This window comes from Hemitrygon akajei, unplaced genomic scaffold (assembly GCF_048418815.1).
Source record: "Hemitrygon akajei unplaced genomic scaffold, sHemAka1.3 Scf000041, whole genome shotgun sequence".
Lineage (NCBI taxonomy): Eukaryota > Metazoa > Chordata > Chondrichthyes > Myliobatiformes > Dasyatidae > Hemitrygon > Hemitrygon akajei.
In genome coordinates this window covers 2,711,998-2,732,757 of record NW_027331927.1, presented here as the reverse complement: position 1 = coordinate 2,732,757, position 20,760 = coordinate 2,711,998, and the positions used below count along the sequence as shown (strand labels likewise).

The 20,760-nt window shown below is 46.2% G+C and overlaps 1 long non-coding RNA gene across 2 annotated transcripts in view; it reads left to right on the top strand.

The window, feature by feature from the left end:
* The window catches only part of LOC140720303 (uncharacterized), a 1,203,583-nt gene that overhangs the window by 352,137 nt on the left and 830,686 nt on the right, over window positions 1-20,760 (top strand). The gene's annotated exons all lie outside the window — the stretch shown is intronic.

The following is a 20,760-nucleotide window of genomic DNA, read 5'->3' as shown; positions in this document are numbered from 1 at the left end:
TTAAATACAAATGACGTAGGTTATCTCAGAAGCACATAATCAAATGTAACATTTTAGTGCAATGCTCAGCTTGAGAGATGCTGAGTCACTCGGGCACTGCAAGCATTAAAAGTCACAAGCGCTCTAGGCTCCAACTGACAGACTCGGCATTTCTCCGCCGATGCCATATAAGCACCGCTCGCCAACCGATTGCGCCACTAGAGCCCAGAGCTGCAAACGCGTGTTTTTACATATGGAAAGAAAATTTAGAAGAAATTTACAGATATCATAGAGCGTAGATCCTGAAAATATACAGCGCGTGAAAAGACCGTTCGGCCCACAATACATTGTCATACCAGCTAAAAATCAAATCAAAGGCACTCAAACCCTAATCCCTCCTCCCTACCATGTCCATATCCTTCGATCTTCCTTACATCCATGTGCATATCGAGTCAGCAGATCAAATACCACCTATAAAGTTTACTGATAATGCAAGCATTGTTGGTCGAATCTCAGATGGGGACGAGAGGGCGAACAGGGGTGAGATATGGGAACTAGTTGAGTGGTGTCGCAGCAACAACCTTGCACTGAACGTCAGTAAGACGAAAAAGCTCATTGTGTACTTCAGGAAGGAGAGAGGTACCAATCCTCATAGAGGGATCAGAAGGGGATAGAAGGAGCAGTTTCAGATTCCTGGGTGTTAAGATCTCTGAGGACTTGACCTGGTCCCGACATATCGATGCAGTTATGAGGAAGGCAAAACAGCGGCTATCCAGTACTTCATTAGGAGATTAAAGAATAAACTCAAACAACTTCTGGAGAGGATTCTGACAGGCTGCATCATTGTCTGGTATGGTGTGGGACGGGGGGGCGGGGGGAAGGTGTTACTACTCTACCGGAAGGATAGATGAGGAGATGGGGAGCTTTATGGTCATGCGGATGAGAACTAAGGATGGTGGGGAACAAGTGAGCACTCAGTACTCAGTCGGCGAACTTTCCATGAGCGAAGGTGGCAGGCGACAATTGCAGTATGATTATTAAAGGAACAGTAGCATCTAACCATTCCCCAGCGGAGAGCAGTGTGGAGACTTGGATGGCAGTGTCGCAAGGACGTGGCGGTGGAACGAACCCATGTGCTGAACACGGGCGCGGAGGCTGAGTCGGGAGGCGTTACCGTCGTAGCGACCGTGGAATGGGTGCCAAAGGAGTCTTTACCCGGAGTCTTGGTTTTAGTAGAGAATTCAGAAACGATGCTAGACTGATAGTCCTAAGAACCATGGAACGAGGTTACTCATACACGAGTCGACTAACAAACTGCCAGCTCCTAGTTGTGGTCACAGGATTTTTACACTGCCTTTGCTGATGGAAAGCAGGTGTTTGTAGGTAGTGGAACCTGGGAATGATTGAGAACTAAACGAGATGATTAAGGCACAATTTCTGAGCCTGGTCCCAGAGGGGTCAATGACAGGCATCCTTTGATATGTTGGAATAATAACGCTGGAACTCTTCCCTGGTTGGGAACAGATTACTTGATGTTAATCTTCATCTTCTCCTGAATCTTTCCTTGTACGTTGTTACTCTATGTGTCCAGACGCCACATTATGGCTGAAAATTTTAATTTTCATTTTAGTTGATTATCTGCTCGCAGTGCTACATTTTCTCAGCCAGATCATGTGAACGTTCACTTACCTTTCACACTTGAGATCCCTCCAATAATATATCATCAATGCCGCTAAATCTGGGGCACCAAGTGAGAGACAGCTAGTTACCGACCCGCTAACTATTGAATCGCGACATTCAGTCAGATTTTGTAAATCTGTCCAGTTATACTGAGAAAGTAATCATTTCTCAAACTCCACAGTGCTTCTCATTGATAATCGCCTTGTCAATTCCACTCCATCAAATTCGCAATATCTGATACAGCACAACCAGACAAAAACAGACAGCATACGTCAGGCAGCAAGACAGACGAGTAGATAGATAGATAGATGGATAGATAGATAGATAGATAGATAGATAGATAGATAGATAGATAGATAGATAGATAGATAGATAGATAGATAGATAGATAGATAGATAGATAGATAGATAGATAGATAGATAGATAGATAGATAGATAGATAGATAAAAGCACACAGACAGTTATGCCGACCGGCCCTGTGGCTCAGAAGGGTAGGGAAAGGAAGAGGAAGGCAGTAGTAATAGGGGACTCTATAGTCAGGAGTTCAGACAGGCGATTCTGTGGACACAGGAAAGAAACTCGGAAGGTAGTTTGCCTCCCAGGTGCCAGGGTCCGGGATGTTTCTGATCGCGTCCAAGATATCCTGCGGTGGGAGGGAGAACACTAAGAGGTCGTGGAACATATTGGTACCAATAACATAGGTAGGAAAAGGGAAAGGGTCCTGAAAGACGACTACAGGGAGTTCTGAAGGAAGTTGAAAAGCAGGACCTCAAAGGTAGTAATCTCGGGATTACCGCCTGTTCCACGCGACAGTGATAATAGGAGTAGAATGAGGTGGAGGATAAATGCGTGGCTGAGGGATTGGAGCAGGAGGCAGGGATTCAGATTTCTGGATCATTGGGACCTCTTTTGGGGCGGGTGTGACCTGTACAAAACGGGCGGGTTGCACTTGAATCCCAGGGAGACCAATATCCTGACGGGCAAGTTTGATAGAGCTGTTGGGGAGACTTGAAACTAGTTTGGCAGGGGGAGGGGTGGGAATTAGAATGTGAGTGCAGGGATTATGGTAGAAGGACAAGAGCATGATGCGACGAGTTCTGAGTTGATGAGGAAGGGAATAGAACATAATTGTAGCCAGTTAAAGGGGTTGAAGTGTGTCTATTTCAATGCTAGGAGTATTAGGAAGAAGGAGGATGAACTTAGAGCATGGATTAGGATGTGGATCTATGATGATCTGGTTGTTACCGAAATTTGGTTGAAGGAAGGGCAGGATTGGATGATGTAGGTCCCGGGGTTCAGGTGTTTTAAAAGGAATAGGATGGGAGTTAGAAAAGTGGGGGTGGGTGAGTGGCATTGCAGGTCAGGGATAATATCACGGCTATAGAAAGAGAGAACGCTGCTGAGGGAGTGTCCACTGAGTCGGCGTGGGTGGAAGTCAGAAATAGGAAGGGATCAATCACTGTGCTGGGAGTAGTCTGTAGGCTCCCAAATAGCCCGCGAGACACCGAGGAGCAGATAAGCAGGCTTATTTTAGAATGATGCTGGAAATACAGGGTAGTAGTTATGGGTGACTTCAACTTCCCTCATATTGAATGGTACCTCCTGAGTGCAAGGGGGATAGATGGGGCTGAATTTGTCAGGTGTGTTAAAGAAGGATTCGTGACACAGTATGTCGACAGGCCGACGGGCGGAGAGTCGATACTGGATCTAGTTCTGGGGAATGAACCTGGTCAGGTGACAGACCACTTGATGGTGGAGCATTTTGGTGAGAGTGACCACAACTCCCTTAGCTTCAGCATAGCTATGGAAGGGAATAAAATCAGACTAAATGGTAAAGTGCTTAACTGGGGAAAGGCTAACTTTGAAGGGATGAGGCAGGAACTAGCAACAGTAAATTGGAAACAAATGTTCAAAGGGGAAAGCACAGAAGTAATGTGGGAAAAGTTTATGGATCACTTGAGCTGGGTTCAGGATAGGTTTGTCCCACTGAGGCAAGGAAAAAATGATAGGAAGAGGGAGCCGTGGCTGACAAAGCATGTGAGGTAACACTTCAAGAGGAAAAAGGAAGCATATATTAGATATAAGAAGCAGGAAGTAGGAGGAGCTTATCAGAAATATAGTGTAGCCAGGAAGGAACTAAAGAAAGGACTTAGGTGAGCTCGAGGGCGGCATGATAAGGCCTTGGCATGTAGGATTAAGGAGAACCCCAAGGCGTTCAATGCGTATGTGAAGAATAGGAGGATGACGAGAACGAAGGTGGGACCGCTAAAGGATAAAGAGGGCAACATGTGCCTGAAGGCAGAGGAGTTAGGGGAGGTCCTAAATTAATACTTTGCTTCAATATTCACAAGTGAAAAGGATCTTGATCAGGATGAGGTCGAAGTTGAGAGGGCCTGTGCACTTGACAATGTGGAGATTAAGGAAGATGAAGTGCTTAAGACTGATAAATCCCCAGGGCCGGATATGATACACCCCAGGTTGTTCTGGGAATTGAGAGAAGAGATCGCAGGAGCATTAGCTATGACCTTTGAATCCTCTTTGGCTGCAGGGGAAGTGCCGGAGGACTGAAGAATGGCAAATGTAGTTCCCTTGTTTAAAGAAGGCAATAGGGAGAAACTTGTGATCTATAGACCGATGAATCTTACGTCGGTGGTATGCAAACTACTGGAAAGGATCCTTAAGGATAGGATCTACGAGCATTTGGCGAAGTACATTCTACTCCTGGATAGTCAACATTACTTTGTGAAGGGAAGAACGTGCCTCAGGAGCCTGATTGGTTTTTTTGAAGCGGTAACAAAAGAAATTGATGAGGGTAGGGCAGTGGATGTGGTCTACATGGACTTTAGCAAAGCATTTGACAAGGTCCCTATTGAGAGACTCATCCAGAAAGTCATGAGGCATTGGGATGTGGAACCTTAGCTGTTCGGATAAAAAATTGGCTTAAAGGCAGAAAGAAGAGGGTAGTTGTAGAAGTGTACAATGTACAGGGTATGTTAATTAAAATGGCTTCTTTGGTTTTCTAGAGTAGGAATGCTTTTATGTCTGATAAGTGATTTCTCTCGCAGTTGTTTGGCTTTGGACTTGCTGATATGGGGATTGTATTCATTTTTAACCAATGGGGAATGTTATTTTGGCTTGTGGGGCTGGGAGCTTGGGGGTTTTCGCGGGTTTTCAGGGGAGTCGGGAAGAAGACGCCGAGGAAGGTGGACGTGAGCCGCACTGCTCGGTCGACCACCCGGGTGGTCCCAGGTGCGGGGACGTGGAGGTCGGAGGAAAGTGACGAGGGGTCGAATGGTTCGATGGTTGAGCTCCAACGATGTGCACTAAACTGACTGAACTTTGATAAGTTGGCGCCTTTTACTTTATTTATTTTCCTTCATATATACCGTATTGCATAGTACTCTTTTAGTTTTAGTAAAATCTTTAAAGTGTATTCCATAAAGGTATCTGGTGTGAGTTTGATACTGTGTGTGTACGCGAGGCATAAACTTGATTCTCACAGCACCTGCGTGTACGGGAGTTGGAGTTGGTGAGTGGTTGGATCTCCTTTTCCCCTAAACATATACCGGCCTGTTGGGTAAGTGTTACAGAAGGAAAGTATTCTGCCTGGAGGTCGGTGACTACGGTAGTGCCGCAGGAATCCGTCCTGGGACACCGCCTTTTGTGATTTTTATAAATGACCTGGATGCAGAGGCGGAAGGATGGGTGAGTAAGTTTTCGGATGACACGCAGATTGGAGGAGTTGTGGATGGAGCTGTAGGTTGTAGAATCTTACAAGAGGATACAGACAAGCTGCAGAGTTGGGCAGGAAAATGGCAGATGGAGTTCAATCCGGACAAGTGTGAGGTGATGCAGTTTGGAAGCACAAACCAGAGGACTGAATACAGAGTTGATGGTCAGTTACTTATGAGTGTGGATGAACAAAGGGACCTTGGGGTTCAAATCCATACATCCCTCAAGGTCGCTGCACAGGTTGATAGGGTGGTTAAGAAGGCCTATAGGATGCTAGGCTTCATTAACAGGGGGATTGAGTTCAAGAGTAGAGAGGCCATGTTGCAACTCTACAAATCACTGGTGAGACCGCACTTAGAGTATTGTGTTCAATTCTGGTCACCTCATTATAGGAAGGATGTGGAAGCTATGGAGAGGGTGCAGAGGAGATTTACCAGGATGTTGCCTGGATTAGAGAACAAGTCATACGAAGCAAGGTTAGCAGAGCTGGGACTTTTCTCTTTGGAGCATAGAAGAATGAGTGGGGACTTGATAGAGATCTACAAGATTATGAGAGGCATAGATAGGGTGAATAGTCAGTACCTGTTTCCCAGGGCACCAATAGCAAACACCAGAGGGCATATGTACAAAATTAAGGGAGGGAAGTTTAGGGGAGAAATCAGGGGTAAGTTTTTTACACGAAGGGTTGTGAGTGCCTGGAATGACTTGCCAGGGATGGTGATGGAGGCTAAAACATTAAGTGTATTTAAGAGCCTCTTGGACAGGCACATGGATGAAAAAAGGAGGGTTATGGGGTGGTGTGGGTTTAGTAATTTTTTAAAAGGATTACATGGGTCGGCACAACATGGAGTGCTGAAGGGCCTGTACTGTGCTGTAGTGTTCTATGGTTCAATGGTTCTATGGGAAGAAGTACAGTTCAGGTAATTGTGTGAGTCGATGGACTTATGATGTACGACAGTAGATAAGCTGGCTCGGAAGACAGAGAAAGAGAGATTGGAAATGGATCAGGTAAAACTAAAGGCGTGTTGGAAATTGGAGCTGGTTGATGAAATCAACGAGCAGCGTCCAGGAAGCAGCAGCAATGCTGTCGTCAGTGTCCCGCGGGAGATTTCGGACAGTGACACCGCTGTCGGCTTGGAACACGGACCGTTCCACGTAGCCAATAAAAATGCAGGAATAGCCGGGATCCATGCGAGTGCCTATGGCTACAAGGGTCTTCAAAGTGGGGGAGGGGTGGGTGGGCGGGGGATGTGAATATTTTTACAGGCACTGTACCTGTTATCCGTTCAGCGACAATTGCCAGTTCAACACATTTATTCGAATCTAATCTGAGTTGGGTCTGGATGACCACTGTCCTTACTGCCACTGATATCTGCGATTCATGATTAGTAGTATGGTTTAGCTGACGGACGTGTTCGTATTCAGGTATTATCGTTATGTTTGAGATTGACAGGATAAACAGTTTGATTCATGTGTGAAAATGTCACCACTAGTAGAACTATTTATGTGTCGTGAAAAGACCCGGTCACATCAGATCCCTCCAAGTATAAACACAATACCATGTGATACTTAAAAATAAAACAGCGAGCTTTTTCTGTGAACATTTTGGGCTATTGCCGATATTATTGAGATCAGAATAACAACAAATAATGTTCCTATCTCCCTCTGTCCGTGTGGGCACTCAATGGGGCCCTTGTTCAAAAATATCTCTCCTCCAAACTCGATAATATCTAGCCCATAACAACTTTCAGGACAATTCTGTCCGTGGCAACAGGGATTGTAAATGACATCATTGATGACAATGGGTTTTTGACGATTGTAGCTGGATGGAATATCAGCATTTTATTTCTTGCAATACAGCGGACACTGGAAATGCATTTTTTCGCCAGTGTGATCTCCGTTGTCCAGCAATAACCAGTACCGGCTGGAAATAATGTCTGCAGTATGGTTACAGGAATAAGGGAGACTTGTGCGGACCGCTGGTAGTCAATGGAGTCGCGCAGAGGACGATCAGCAGAAACCGGAGATGGGGGAGGGAAAGTCGTGCCTGGTGGTAGAGTGGCTATGGAGATGGTGGAAGTTACGCTAAAATATCTTGCATGTGGAGGCTCGTGGCGTGTTACCTGAGGACAAGGAGACCCAATCCTTTTTTATTATTCTGAGTGGGATGGAGTGATGGTACCTGGGGGAAATGCGTCAGAGAATGGTGATAGCAGCATCGATCGTGGCGGAAGGGAAACTCCATTGACTGTAAAATGTCTGGAGATGTAATTCTCATCAATGGAAATGATAGAATGGAATAGCACTTTTGCGAGTGTCCGTTTGGCAGAAAGTACCGTCAGGATATGTCGGTAGATAATCTCTCCCTGGAGTTGGGACCAGAGAGATCGACAGACAAGAGTGGTGTCAGAACGGGTACAACCTGATCTGAGGGCGGTGTGGCAAGTTGTAGGCCGTGTAGATGAGACTGACGAGCTCAGCGTGGCTGCAGGAAGAGGCACCAATTCAGTTGTCAATGGACTCGCAGCAGCAATTCAGCCACCACTGTCGGGAATGAACGGGTTGTTTCAGGAACACGGATACCCTCGCAGAAATATGATCTTGCAGCTGGACCAACGAATCGGGAGGGCAGTGAAATGTACTGTGGAGCCATGGGGCGAAATGCACTACAATCAGTAGGGCAAAGAAGGGAAATGAGCCAGCGAATTCGGGACCAGCATTGCAGCTGCATAAGGGGCTTTTCTATGCAATTTCCGCTTGTTAGGTGTGACAGGAATACGGATATCGCCGGGCCAAGAGGGACAGAAAGTGCCCGCAATATATAGTGGTATCCGGACGGGCGACGCCGCTAAGTCACGAGTTTTTCTGAACAATGAGGGCAAGCGGAGATTTTACCACATTCTTTAGCTGCTGCCTGAACTTGGCCTGTGTAACGGCGTAAAGGGCCGTGTTTGTACAACAGCTCAAAAGCTGCAGAATGATGCCCAGCTCTCGAAGGGAATCTGGCGGAAGCAAACGCATGGGAAGATAATACAGCCGATCCCACGCAGAGAACACACTGAAAGGTGCCCACAGCAGGATGAAATTACCCGAGACCATCAGCAATAAAACAAGGGATTTCCTGCGTTTCTCCATCTCCGGGTCTCTGGCGCTCTGTCCGTTACCAGGAACTCTGAGTCTCCTGCGGGCTCTGCTGGTGACTAAGACGTGCCTGACAGTGAGGCCGTTCGTCAGCAGAATCAGCACAAATGGGAGTACAGGGGTGAGGAAGGAATAAAATAGGTCAATTTGATTCGTGAATTTGTAATAATGATACCTCTGTTGACAAATGAATGGAGCAATTATCCATGTGTATTCCTCTGACAGTCCAAAATACCAGTAAATATTCTTTAAATTGCTGATCACAGTCAATGTCCCCAAAACCACCGCCGCGGTTTTCCGCGTGCAATATTTCGTTTTCAACTTTTGGCAACAAATGGCGACAAACCGATCCAAGGTGAACGTGACGGTGAACCAGACGGAACAGTCGGTTGCGGTGTAAATCAGAGCAGCGTGGATATTACACCCCTTGGGCATTGAGCGGATGAAAACGGAGTGTTGCATGTACGTAAGTGGAATCTTGCTCAATATCAGGTCCAGGATAAGAACCAGAAGATCCGCCGCTGCCATGGCAACCAGATAGCACGAGACAACTCTGGAGAGGCCGCACTTTCCCCGAGACAGGATGAATATGGTCACCATGTTCACTGCCAAACAGAATAAACCATCAGGGTAAATAAAACAGGAAGAGTTCTCTTAAAACGAGTATAATGTGTGTCAATGATTGAAATGAGTGTACCTGACGAAATAATATAATCGTAGCGATTACCAGTTGAATAAAATTAAACAGTTTTGCAAAGTAGTGTAATCTGAGTGCAATCTGTTCGATCGAATATCAGCAACGAAACGGAAAGCGAAGAACACAGATAACGACGGCCGATGGTTGTGAAATTCCATACATGCTGAGGGAAAAAGATCCGAATGATGCTCCGCGGAATCTCCGTGAAATAATAATCCTTGACACCCACCATCTCTGGCTGAGGCGCAGATTCCCGTCCCTGATCCTTAGCCAGGGCGGATGAATTTGCAGATGGTGTTGTAGTCCAAAACCTTATTGTTGCGCCTCTCTTCCTGTTTGTCAATATTGAGGGAGTGAAATCGTGCCACGAGTCTCACCAGCTCCTCCTTGTACTCCTGCCTTTACAATCCTATGCCAGTCATTAATGTCTCGAAAATGCTTTATTTTTTCAGCAACAGTGAAACTGATTTGTCACCAGAACAATATGTCATGGTCAGCATTTCAGGAACTTACAGTGGTCTATCATGTTTTCAGAAATATGTTCCTTAGGCTTTACACACGGTCAAATGCAGCTGGCGTGAAAATATATAATAAAGATCATTGCGTTGTACAATGTTTGGGTCCCAGTCGGAAAATGCATTTGATGAACACAGTGGGCAGGAGGGTGGCCAGAGTCAGAAGAGGCAACCAGTGATTATATTCCAGAGACAATGCTTCCTTTGCTTCAGCGGCACCTCGGTCAGCACATGGAAGTTGGAAAGGAACTAACGAATTTATTAACTTTCTAATCCGACCGATGCTGTTGGAGATGATCAGAGAGAAACGGAGGAGGGGTCGTCACACTAACGTCATTCTTTCTGCTGGAAGGCAGATAATTAGACGATTTATCCAACACAATTCTGCGGCAGCCTCACGCTGCCAACTGAAACGATAGCAAAAGAAATGTGGATACAGAGCTGGCGAACGCAAAACGCGCGAAAGCGGAGCCATTAAGATAAATGTTCACAGTTTAGAGAACGTAATGCCACTGCTGAACGACAGCCAAAGTGGAAACGTGAAGAACGAACGACGTTTTCTGAGTAACTCCCGCAAGCCTATAGGGCGAGACAGGAGCCAAAATGCGAATGACACTTCGATAATGTGGTCCGCACGGCCGAAGGTCTTGACAGTGGAGGGGCCTGGTTAAGTTCACGGAAATCCTGGACTACAGATGACCGATCAGACCGATTAGCCACGGAAAGACTAGGGGTTGGAACCCAGTTTATTTGCAATTGTCTCTCAAGTGAGGAGGAAAAAAATCTTGATTCATAGCAGATATTCTCGCGGCGAGAAGAAAGTGAATGGAAAGCGGAGATCCATTTTAATATGCAATGGTTCAACGTCTCGGTGGTAGGCTGCTGTGCTGAGCGACTGTCAGTAAGTTCACTCGTCAGAAATTTCACCATTACACCCGGAGCATTATCTGAGCCAGCCTGACCACGCCACAGGACCATAAGCTACTCAATCAGGATTGATGTGTTTCCCTTCCAAAACTGTCTTCCTGCCTTCTCTACATAAACGTTAATGTCTCAGTTAACAACCGCTTAAATTACGCGAATACAGGCACAGGGCCATCAAACGCGCCTGATACGTGAGATCGTTTAATCGCTGGATCATTCTCGTAAACCTGCTCTGGATCATCACCACTGCCACCACATACTCTCTTGAACAGAGATCGTCAGGACAGAAAACCACCAAAGTGCATAGGAAAAAGGTTTGTTTAATTAACAGATTGCAGTGCGACAGCATCAATAATTATTGTAATAAGAGGTACACGTGATAAGAACAATGCGGTGACGTAACAAAGAGACTCACCAGGAAGAGCAATAATGGCGAGGACGGGGAAGAAAACCACCTGAATGGCGAGGAGAACATGTGTAACTCGAAAATCTACCGGTACCCAGTAATTTGTAGAAATATATGGAAACATCCAGAATACACTTCTCCCATTTCCCGTTATATTGCAGGCTGCGCTTCCCGGATTCCGATCCATGACAGAACGAGCCAATCCGTCCTCACTCTCCCTGACACTGCAGCTCCGCTTATCTGTCCATGGCAGGGGAAGCTGCTCTCGCTGAAACTGGGGGAACCGAGTGAACGGGGCTCTTATTAAGAAGGGAGAAAATAATCTCCGGTGACGTCAGCAGCCTACCCTGAAAAGACTTCCGTAAAGCTACAGGAAGAGTTAACCCTTGGTCTACCAGGTGACTGAGGAAGAAGTGTGTAGATAAGTGTTGCTGTGACCACGTATTCTGAAATTAATAAAATTAATTTAAAAAATATCTTACTGCACCTGTATAACACAGTTTGAAGAGGAAATAAGTCCAAAATGAGCAAGTATATGAATTTTCTTTAAAACACCCTGGTTAGCAAAGCGGTAAATTACTCAAAAATCACATTTGATCCATCTTGGCTGGTGTAAGATGAATGGAAGAAAACGGCGGTTCTGAAAGAGAGCGGCATTAGCGTGGAAAGTAGAGGTTTTCTGAGACAGAAAGGGACCGTCAGCCATTTGTGCAAACGTGCTCTCATGTTCGACAGGAGTAGCAGGTGGACAAGAAAGATAGACAAGGGGAGGAAGGGAAGAGTGAGAGTGAAAGAGACAGTCAGAGAGAGAGAGAGAGAGAGAGAGAGAGAGAGAGAGAGAGAGAGAGAGAGAGAGAGAGAGAAAGGGAGGGAGAGAGAGAAAGGGAGAGAGAGAGAGAGAAAGGGTGAGAGAGAGAGAGAGAGAGAGAGAGAGAGAGAGAGAGAGAGAAAGGGAGAGAGAGAGAGAGAAAGGGTGAGAGAAAGGGTGAGAGAGAGAGAGAGAGAGAGAGAGAGAGAGAGAGAAGGGTGAGAGAGAGAGAGAGAAAGGGTGAGAGAGAGAGAGGGGGGGAGAGAGAGACAGAGAGAGTGAGAGAGAGATAGAGAGAGACAGAGAGAGATACAACGATAATAATGATGGAGTTAACTGTCGGCAACTGGGTACCCTCCAGCGCAATGCGGATCAGATCACTGAGTGGTCAATAAGTATTCTTTGCGACGGTGTTTCTGTGGTTTCACAAGAGGCTGATTATTATTTTTCATGTCATCTTTACATACTAGTAGATTACCAATCTTCAACATGGGCACTGTATCTCACTTTCCTGTAAAATCCTGCTGCTGTTGAACCAGAAATTAGCAAGAAATGTCAAGTCGCTTCCTTACGGTCCATAAGCCTCCCCACACCAGATACAAAGACCAAGCCGCAGACAGACAGAGATTTCCACTGTATGGCCGATGATCATAAGCCTCCCCACACCGCATACAAAGCCCAGGCCGCAGGCAGACAGATATTTCCACTGTATGGCCGATGATCATAAGCCTCCCCACACCGCATACAAAGCCCAGGCCGCAGACAGACAGAGATTTCCACTGTATGGTCGATGATCATAATCCTCCCCACACCGGATACAAAGCCCAGGCCGCAGACAGACAGAGATTTCCACTGTATGGCCGATGATCATAAGCCTCCCCACACCGCATACAAAGCCCAGGCCGCAGACAGACAGAGATTTCCACTGTATGGTCGATGATCATAATCCTCCCCACACCGCATACAAAGCCCAGGCCGCAGACAGACAGAGATTTCCATTGTATGGCCGATGATCATAACCCTCCCCACACCGCATACAAAACCCAGGCCGCAGACAGACAGAGATTTCCACTGTATGGCCGATGATCATAAGCCTCCCCACACCGCATACAAAGCCCAGGCCGCAGACAGACAGAGATTTCCACTGTATGGCCGATGATCATAACCCTCCCCACACCGGATACAAAGCCCAGGCCGCAGACAAACAGAGATTTCCACTGTATGGCCGATAATCATAATCCTCCCCACACCGCATACAAAGCCCAGGCCGCAGACAGACAGAGATTTCCACTGTATGGCCGATGATCATAACCCTCCCCACACCGCATACAAAGCCCAGGCCGCAGACAGACAGAGATTTCAACTGTATGGCCGATGATCATAAGCCTCCCCACACCGCATACAAAGCCCAGGCCGCAGACAAACAGAGATTTCCACTGTATGGCCGATGATCATAAGCCTCCCCACATCCCATACAAAGCCCAGGCCGCATACAGACAGAGATTTCCACTGTATGGCCGATGATCATAAGCCTCCCCACACCACATACTAAGACCAAGCCGCAGACAAACAGAGATTTCCACTGTATAGCCGATGATGCTGTCCCGCTGTCTGCAATGTGTCGGAGTGATAGGATGAGCTTTAATCCAGGCAGAATCAGCATTTTTCTATAAAGTGACTTTGTATTTGTTGGCAAGCAAACGTGCCGCTGTACCTTTGTACAATTTACCCTCGATTGAAGATCACACAGAAATAAACAACCACCAGTGCTCTAAATGTGTTATTCGGATTATTTTATTATTATTTTTCCTCTTTATTCTGTTCCTTGGAATGTTTCCTCTCACTTGAGCAGTGTCCCCAATCCCATGGCATTTCAAAAAAGTCCATGGAAACTAGAATTGATTTCATTTTCCACAGACATGGTATATTTGTAAGCCTGCAAAGGCTGAACTAAAACTTCTCTTCCTGACTGTTATTTATCTCTGTTGCGTTTGCAATGAATTCCCTTAGAATTCAGCTTAGAGATCTAGAAGCAGCAGAACGGGCACGTTTATTCGAATTGTCGATAGCAATAAATTTGAAAAAGAATGTGTTTCAAGCTGGGAAAATTTTGATTAAAAGTATATATGTTCTATTAAACATATTTCTTTGCAACAAAAAAAAAGTCAGGCAAGCACAGTCGTGTAACGTTCAATAAACCATTGCAGAGTAAGTGCCGAAGAAATATATCATTGCATGCTCCTGTAGGCACCCTTACAGCCAGCCATTGAATACAAACGGCAGATGATTATGTAACTTCAGGTTCTTTATATGCTAATCAACTGAACAGCAATCACATTTTGATTTGACGTATTAATCCCAAATTTCTTCGGTGTGTGTGCCAAGAATCGCTTTAGTCCTACTGATGTGTAACCCTGTGCGATAAGAACATGGAATAGTACAGCACATTACAGGCCCTTCGTTGTGCCGACCCTCAAACACTGCATCCCATATAATCCCCCCCCCCACCTTAGATTCCTCCATATACCTGTCTAGTAGTCTCTTAAACTTCACTAGTGTATCTGTCTCCACCACTAGCTCAGGCAGTGCATTACACGCACCAACCACTCTGAGTAAAAAAAAACTTTCTATAATATCCCCCTTGAACTTCCCTCTCCTTACCTTAAAGCCATGTCCTCTTGTATTGAGCAGTGGTGCCCTGGGAAAGAGGCGCTGGCTGTCCACTCTGCCTATTCCTCTTAATATCTTGTACACCTCTATCATGTCTCCTCTCATCCTCCTTCTCTCCAAAGAGGAAAGCCTTGGCTCCCTTAATCTCTGATCATAATCCATACTCTCTAAACCAGGCAGCATCCTGGTAAATCTCCTCTGTACCCTTTCCAATGATTCCACATCCTTCCTATAGTGAGGCGACCAGAACTGGACACAATACTCCACGTGTGGCCTAACCAGAGTTTTATAGAACTGCATCATTACATCGCCACTCTTAAACCCTATCCCTCGACTTATGAAAGCTAACAACCCATAAGCTTTCTTAAATACCCTACCTACCTGTGAAGCAACTTTCAGGGATCTATGGACATGTACCCAGATCCCTCTGCTCCTCCACACTTACAATAATCCTGCTATTTACTTTGTACTCTGCCTTGGAGTTTTTCCTTCCAAAGTGTAACACCTGACACTTCTCCGGGTTGAACTCCATCTGCCACTTCTTAGCCCACTTCTGCATCCTATCAATGTCTCTCTGCAATCTTCAACAATCCTCTACACTACCAACCTGTGTGTCGTCTGCAAACTTGCCAACCCACCAGCATGCGCTTTCTCCAGTCTATTCGGTGTGCTACCCCTGCCCACTATAATGATAAAAAATAAACACAATAAACGTTCTTCCGCAACAACTTCAGTGTTTACTGATATTCTTGTGAAACAAAAATCAGCATATGATCATGCTGTTGAGGGTACAGGAAATCCCATCAATGATGTAAATGCTGAGGTTTTGACTGTTGAGTTTGGTTCTCGCTGAACAAACAGTTTTTATATTTGCCGGCGTGTGAGGGGCCATTGATATTATGAATATTGTTACACCTGTCCTTCGTAACCTGTGACAATGCAATACTCCGCCAGATGTAATGTAGTAAATGCTGATTATGATTTATCCACTGCATATGTTTCTGGTAGACAGGTACAGTATTAAACATCGTCTGCGTGGAAGCTAAAGTTGAAATGAGTATCGTGTCTCCACGAAACTGCATTACTGAGATCTTAAATCACTTCGCCTCGTCGCTCATTCTGTAAAAAAAAGAACTATCTTTTGATGTACATTTGATATAATTTCCAATCTAGTGCGCAGTGGATACCTATACTGCCTAAAAACCAGACCAGATGCAATTTGACAAATTCCAATCTTTTAGCATTGTGATAACGCTATATGAACTGCACCTTTAAGGGAAAATCCAGTGCACGGTGTACTGCTTTAGAGATTAGCGGGGAAGCTGCAGGACAGTAGCAACTGAAATAATTCTCTACCTGTGCTGCTAGTTCCGCTGTCATTTTGAGCAGTATTGTCATTGCGGTCCACGCAGTTAAAAACGAAACGAGTAATGTACAGAAAACAGGATTGCACTCTGCTGATCACTTTCATCTGGAGAATCGAAAATCAGCTGGCTGCAAGGTTCACAACAGCAGTGAATAAATCGCCAATTGAATTCTATGCATAGAGGGGCAATTTCAATTATTTGTGTCTTTGGAATGGAGTTCAGCGAGTGACCAGGAATCGCAGTGACATCATCACTCTCGTCAGATTTAAGACTCCAGACACAACAACATGAGTAACATGGTCAACGATGGGCGTGGAATAGTAATGACGTCCTCCGCGAGGCCAGTAGTGAGATCATCATCTCAGTTCAGTCGGCTGAGGTTGAACAGCAGTGACAGTGATGTAATTCAAGCAATGATAACTTCAGTGTGAGCAGCGACCAGTTTGAAAGTGTAGGCCATTTTACTCATTAAAATAAAGAGCCCCTGATCATTCTGACGTTCCATTATTACACTCTGCTTCCCGCAACACACAGAAAATGCTGGTGGAACGCAGCAGGCCAGGCAGCGTCAGTAGGAAGAAGTACAGTCGACGTTTCGGGCCGAAACCCTTCGTCAGGACAAACTGAAAGAAAAGATAGTAAGGAATTTAAAAGTGGGAGGGGTAAGGGAAATCCTAAATGATAGAAGATAGGAGGGGGAGGAGCTGGAAAGTTGATTGGCAACCTCAGCAATGGGTCGCTTAGCTACCTCCAGACAGGTTTGCACCTTCATACCGGCGGCTGCATCACTGAATCTGTTCGCATCCTTACAACAATATGCATCCCCATATTTGCCGACGCCGCCCTAAACCTGCGCACTTCCCGAAGAGTGCGCACCCTAACGGGCTGACACTCCAATATCCATAATAGATTATTCAGAGCAGGACTTATTTCAAACGGCGCAGAAAATGACTGTTTCCACGATAAGAATCCGCACGCATCCCAAATCCGTCTGGAACTGCAAATCGGCCGATAAACCGAAATTTGGTGAAACCCAAAATCCGTTTGCATCTCCATATTCGACAACAGATTCCTAAAACTGCGCTCATCACTAAATAAGAGCGCACACCTAAATCCATATGTATGTCAAACCCGATGACAGCTTCACATGCATATTAGATTATCCAAAAAGAAAAGTCTTTTCAAGCAGTTCACAAAATAGCTGCCTCCACGTTCAAAATCTAGAACAAAGTTGTGCTCTATGTACATTTATTGTGAATGTATCTATAAACGATGCGACCTTGAGATTCATCACACACCACGATCCACCGACATCGCCAAATCCGCGTGTACCCAAACCTGCCGCGTATATCTCCAAATCTCTGTGCAGCTCCAAATTAGAAGGCGGCCCAAGAAGTACAAATGTTTATCCCAGAGCAAGAATCATTTCAAACTTTTCACAAGATAGCTTAATCCACATTAACAACAGCAAACAATCGAAGTTGAACGTTGAAGTGCATTATTTATTGACGTGTTTGTGAAAGAAACAATCTTGATATTTTCCATTACTCCAAATCCACAATTGCTCAGAAATCCGTGAAGACGAGCTTGAGATTCGTCACGTCACCAAATGCACCACCTCCCAGAATCTGTGAGCACCCGAGGACCGTGTACACCGTCAACCCGACTGAAACCCAGGTATGCACATTTGATTTTCCCAAAAGAATCATTCACAAAATAGCATCCTTCACCTGAAAGAAATAGCTAGAACAAAGTTCAATGTTTAAAGATCAGTTGTTATTAAAACTCAAATAAATGAAACGACTTTGAGATTTTAACAGCTCGAAATCTACTGGCACCCACAAATCCATGTGCACCCATATGCGCCGACCAACACCTAAACCTGCGGACATCACCAAAACCGTGTGTACCCCAAACACGCACGCACCCCTATAATCCCTGTGCGCACATACTCGGCGTCATTCTCATCAATATGTGCGCACGACGTAATCCGTATGCGCCCCCAAAGCTGCTGACATACCCACTTGCACATTAAATTATCCCAGAGCAAGAAACATTTACAGCAGATCACAAAACCGACTTAATCAACCAAGTAGGTACGGTATAAAGTACAAGATTGAAAGTGCATTTGTTAATAAATTATCACAAACCGTCCACCGATAAGCTAAATCGCCATGCGCAATGACGGCCATCAGAGGAGCGGCCATTACCCACATGTAGGCTAGTCGGCGAGAGTAGAAGCGACATGCTTTGTCTCAAAGGAGCCTTCGGCTCGGAGGAGCCGTCGGCTCTGTGTAAAGCGTCTGTAAGGTTCCATTTTTGTCATTTTTCCCTCTCTCACTGGACCATTTAAACGCCTGTGGTGTGCTCTTCGTGTCGGATGTTGGAGAACTGGGGGTCCTAGGGTGTCCCTGAAATGCATTCGGCTGCAGCTCCATGAAGACCGTGTTAGGAATCTGGATCGGAAACGGGATGACCTTCAGCTTGTGCGGGAGAGCGAGTTACAGGGATGTAGTCACCCCGAAGTTGCAGGAGGCGATTAGTTGGGTGACCGTCTGGAGAAATGGTAATAGGCAGTTACAACAGAACACACCGTGGCCATTCTGTCACAAGGTGTGGCATTGGGACCGGACCCAAATCCAAGACACAGACAGTGAACTACCAGTAACAGAACTGGGCGTGAGAAGGAAGCAGGGGAAGAGAGGAAGAAAGGACGCTGGACACGACACAGGCCCCGGACGAGACAAGGACTCCGGGCCTGGGCTAGGACCTGACTAGGATAAGGAACCAGGACATGGAACTGGGAACCAGGAGCTTGGTCTTGGACTTCGAGCCAGAGACTGGTCAAGGACACAGAACCTGGCTCTTAACTCGGGCTAGGGCCCCAGAACTAGGCGAGGACATGACGAGGTTACAGGACGACGAGAGACAACAGGACTGGACGTGAGATTCATGGACAGGAAGTGGGAACCCCAGCACAGGACGAAGGAACCCCAGCACTGGGCTGGACAAGGTACTCCTGGACCGGGCGAGGCACATGGACAAGACGAGAACACAAAGCCGTGGCTTGTACAGGACAAGGACCTTGGACGTGACTGGGACTGGATGAGGCCCCGCAGCCTTGACATGGTCGAGGAAGAGACAAGAACGCAGAACACCGAGCCTTGGACGAAGGAGAGTCAGGAGCATGGAACACTGAGCCGGGACCCATCCTTGGGTACAGGACGTAGGGCCGGGTCTCATCACACCGAACACAGAACCCGAAGAGACAGTTTCTAACGCTAGTTAGCGGCAAAACGGCCGGACCTACCTAGCGAAGGCGTGGACACAGACAGTTCCAAACAGGGCGAAGCTCCAGACACAGGCAATGTGAGGCGAGGCTCCAGGAGGAGGCTAGGCGAGGCGAGGCTCCAGGCAGAGGCGGGGTTTGGGCAAGAGGCTCCAAGCAGGAAGGTAAAGGAAAGGGATGCAGACAGGGGGTTTAGACAGGAACAATCCAGCAGCCAGAGGCTGAATCCTGAAGCTATTTATGAGGCCAGTCCAAACAAGAATCAGCTGCCTGAACAGAATCTGAGGAAACCCGGAAAACCTGGAATAAGGTACATAGACCAGACAGTGAACCGGAATGCGGATTTCACGGACCGTACCATGACACATTCCCATAAAAAAAAATACCGCTTTGATGCATTTGTCAGAGATGACCTCCAGGAAGAATGCCGCGGCAACCTAGTTACAGGCACAGAACATGGGACGGTGGCGGAGAAGGGAAAGGGAGAGAAGAAGGAATGGTAGCGATAGAGGATTCGATAGTGTGGGGAACAGAGAGGAGACACAGTGGACGTAAACTTCACACTCGAAAGGTATACTGCCTCCCAGGTGTCAGGGTTGGGACGGCTCAGATCGCGTCCACAACATTTTTGGGGAGGGAGGTAAAAGTAAAGATAGCATGCAGACACGTTGTCAGGAAGGGCAGGCAGGTGATGGGACTTATTTGCAGCCAAAAGGTTGAGTCTCAAATCATTAGGTGTGCAGGATCAGGAAGGACAGCAAGTGCGGTACTCAATGTGTTGTATCTAAACGCTCGTCGTGTCAGAAATAAGGTGGATGATATTGTGGCAATATTACAGATTGCCAGCCATGATGTTGTAGCCATCACTGAAATGTGGCTGAAAGATGATTGCAGTTGGGAACTGAATGTCCGAGGTTACATGTTATATCGGAGGGATAGAAAGTTAGGTAGAGGGGATGATGTGGCTTTACTGGAAAAGAATGCCATCCAATCAGTAAAAGGATGTGATCGAGTATGGAAAGATCTTGCATCCTTGTGGGTTGAGTTATGAAAAATGCAAAGGATAAAGAATGTTGATGCCAGTTTTATACAGCCTCCCAACAGTGGCTGGGAGCTGGACCATAGGTTACAACAGGAAATAGAAAAGGCGAGTCAAAAGGAAATTATATGGGAGTCATGAGCGATAATCATGCAGGACGATTGGGAAAATCAGTTTTGTAATGGATCTCAAGCAAGTGAGTTTGTTGAATGCCTAAGAGATAGCGCTTCAGAGCTGTTTATCGTTGAACCTTCTAGGGGTTTATTTATACTGGACTGGGTGTTACATAATGAACCGGAGTCGATTTGGGAGCTTAAGGTAATAGAATGCTTAGGAACCACTGATCACAATATGATTGTGTTCTACTTGAAATTTGATAAGGAGAAAGTGAAGTCTGAAGTAGCAGTATTTCACTGGAGTACGGGAAATTACAGTGGTACGAGAGAGAGAGTAGCTGGTCAAAGTACAGTCAATTGGAAGGAGCTACAGGCAGGGAGGTCACCAGAGCAGAA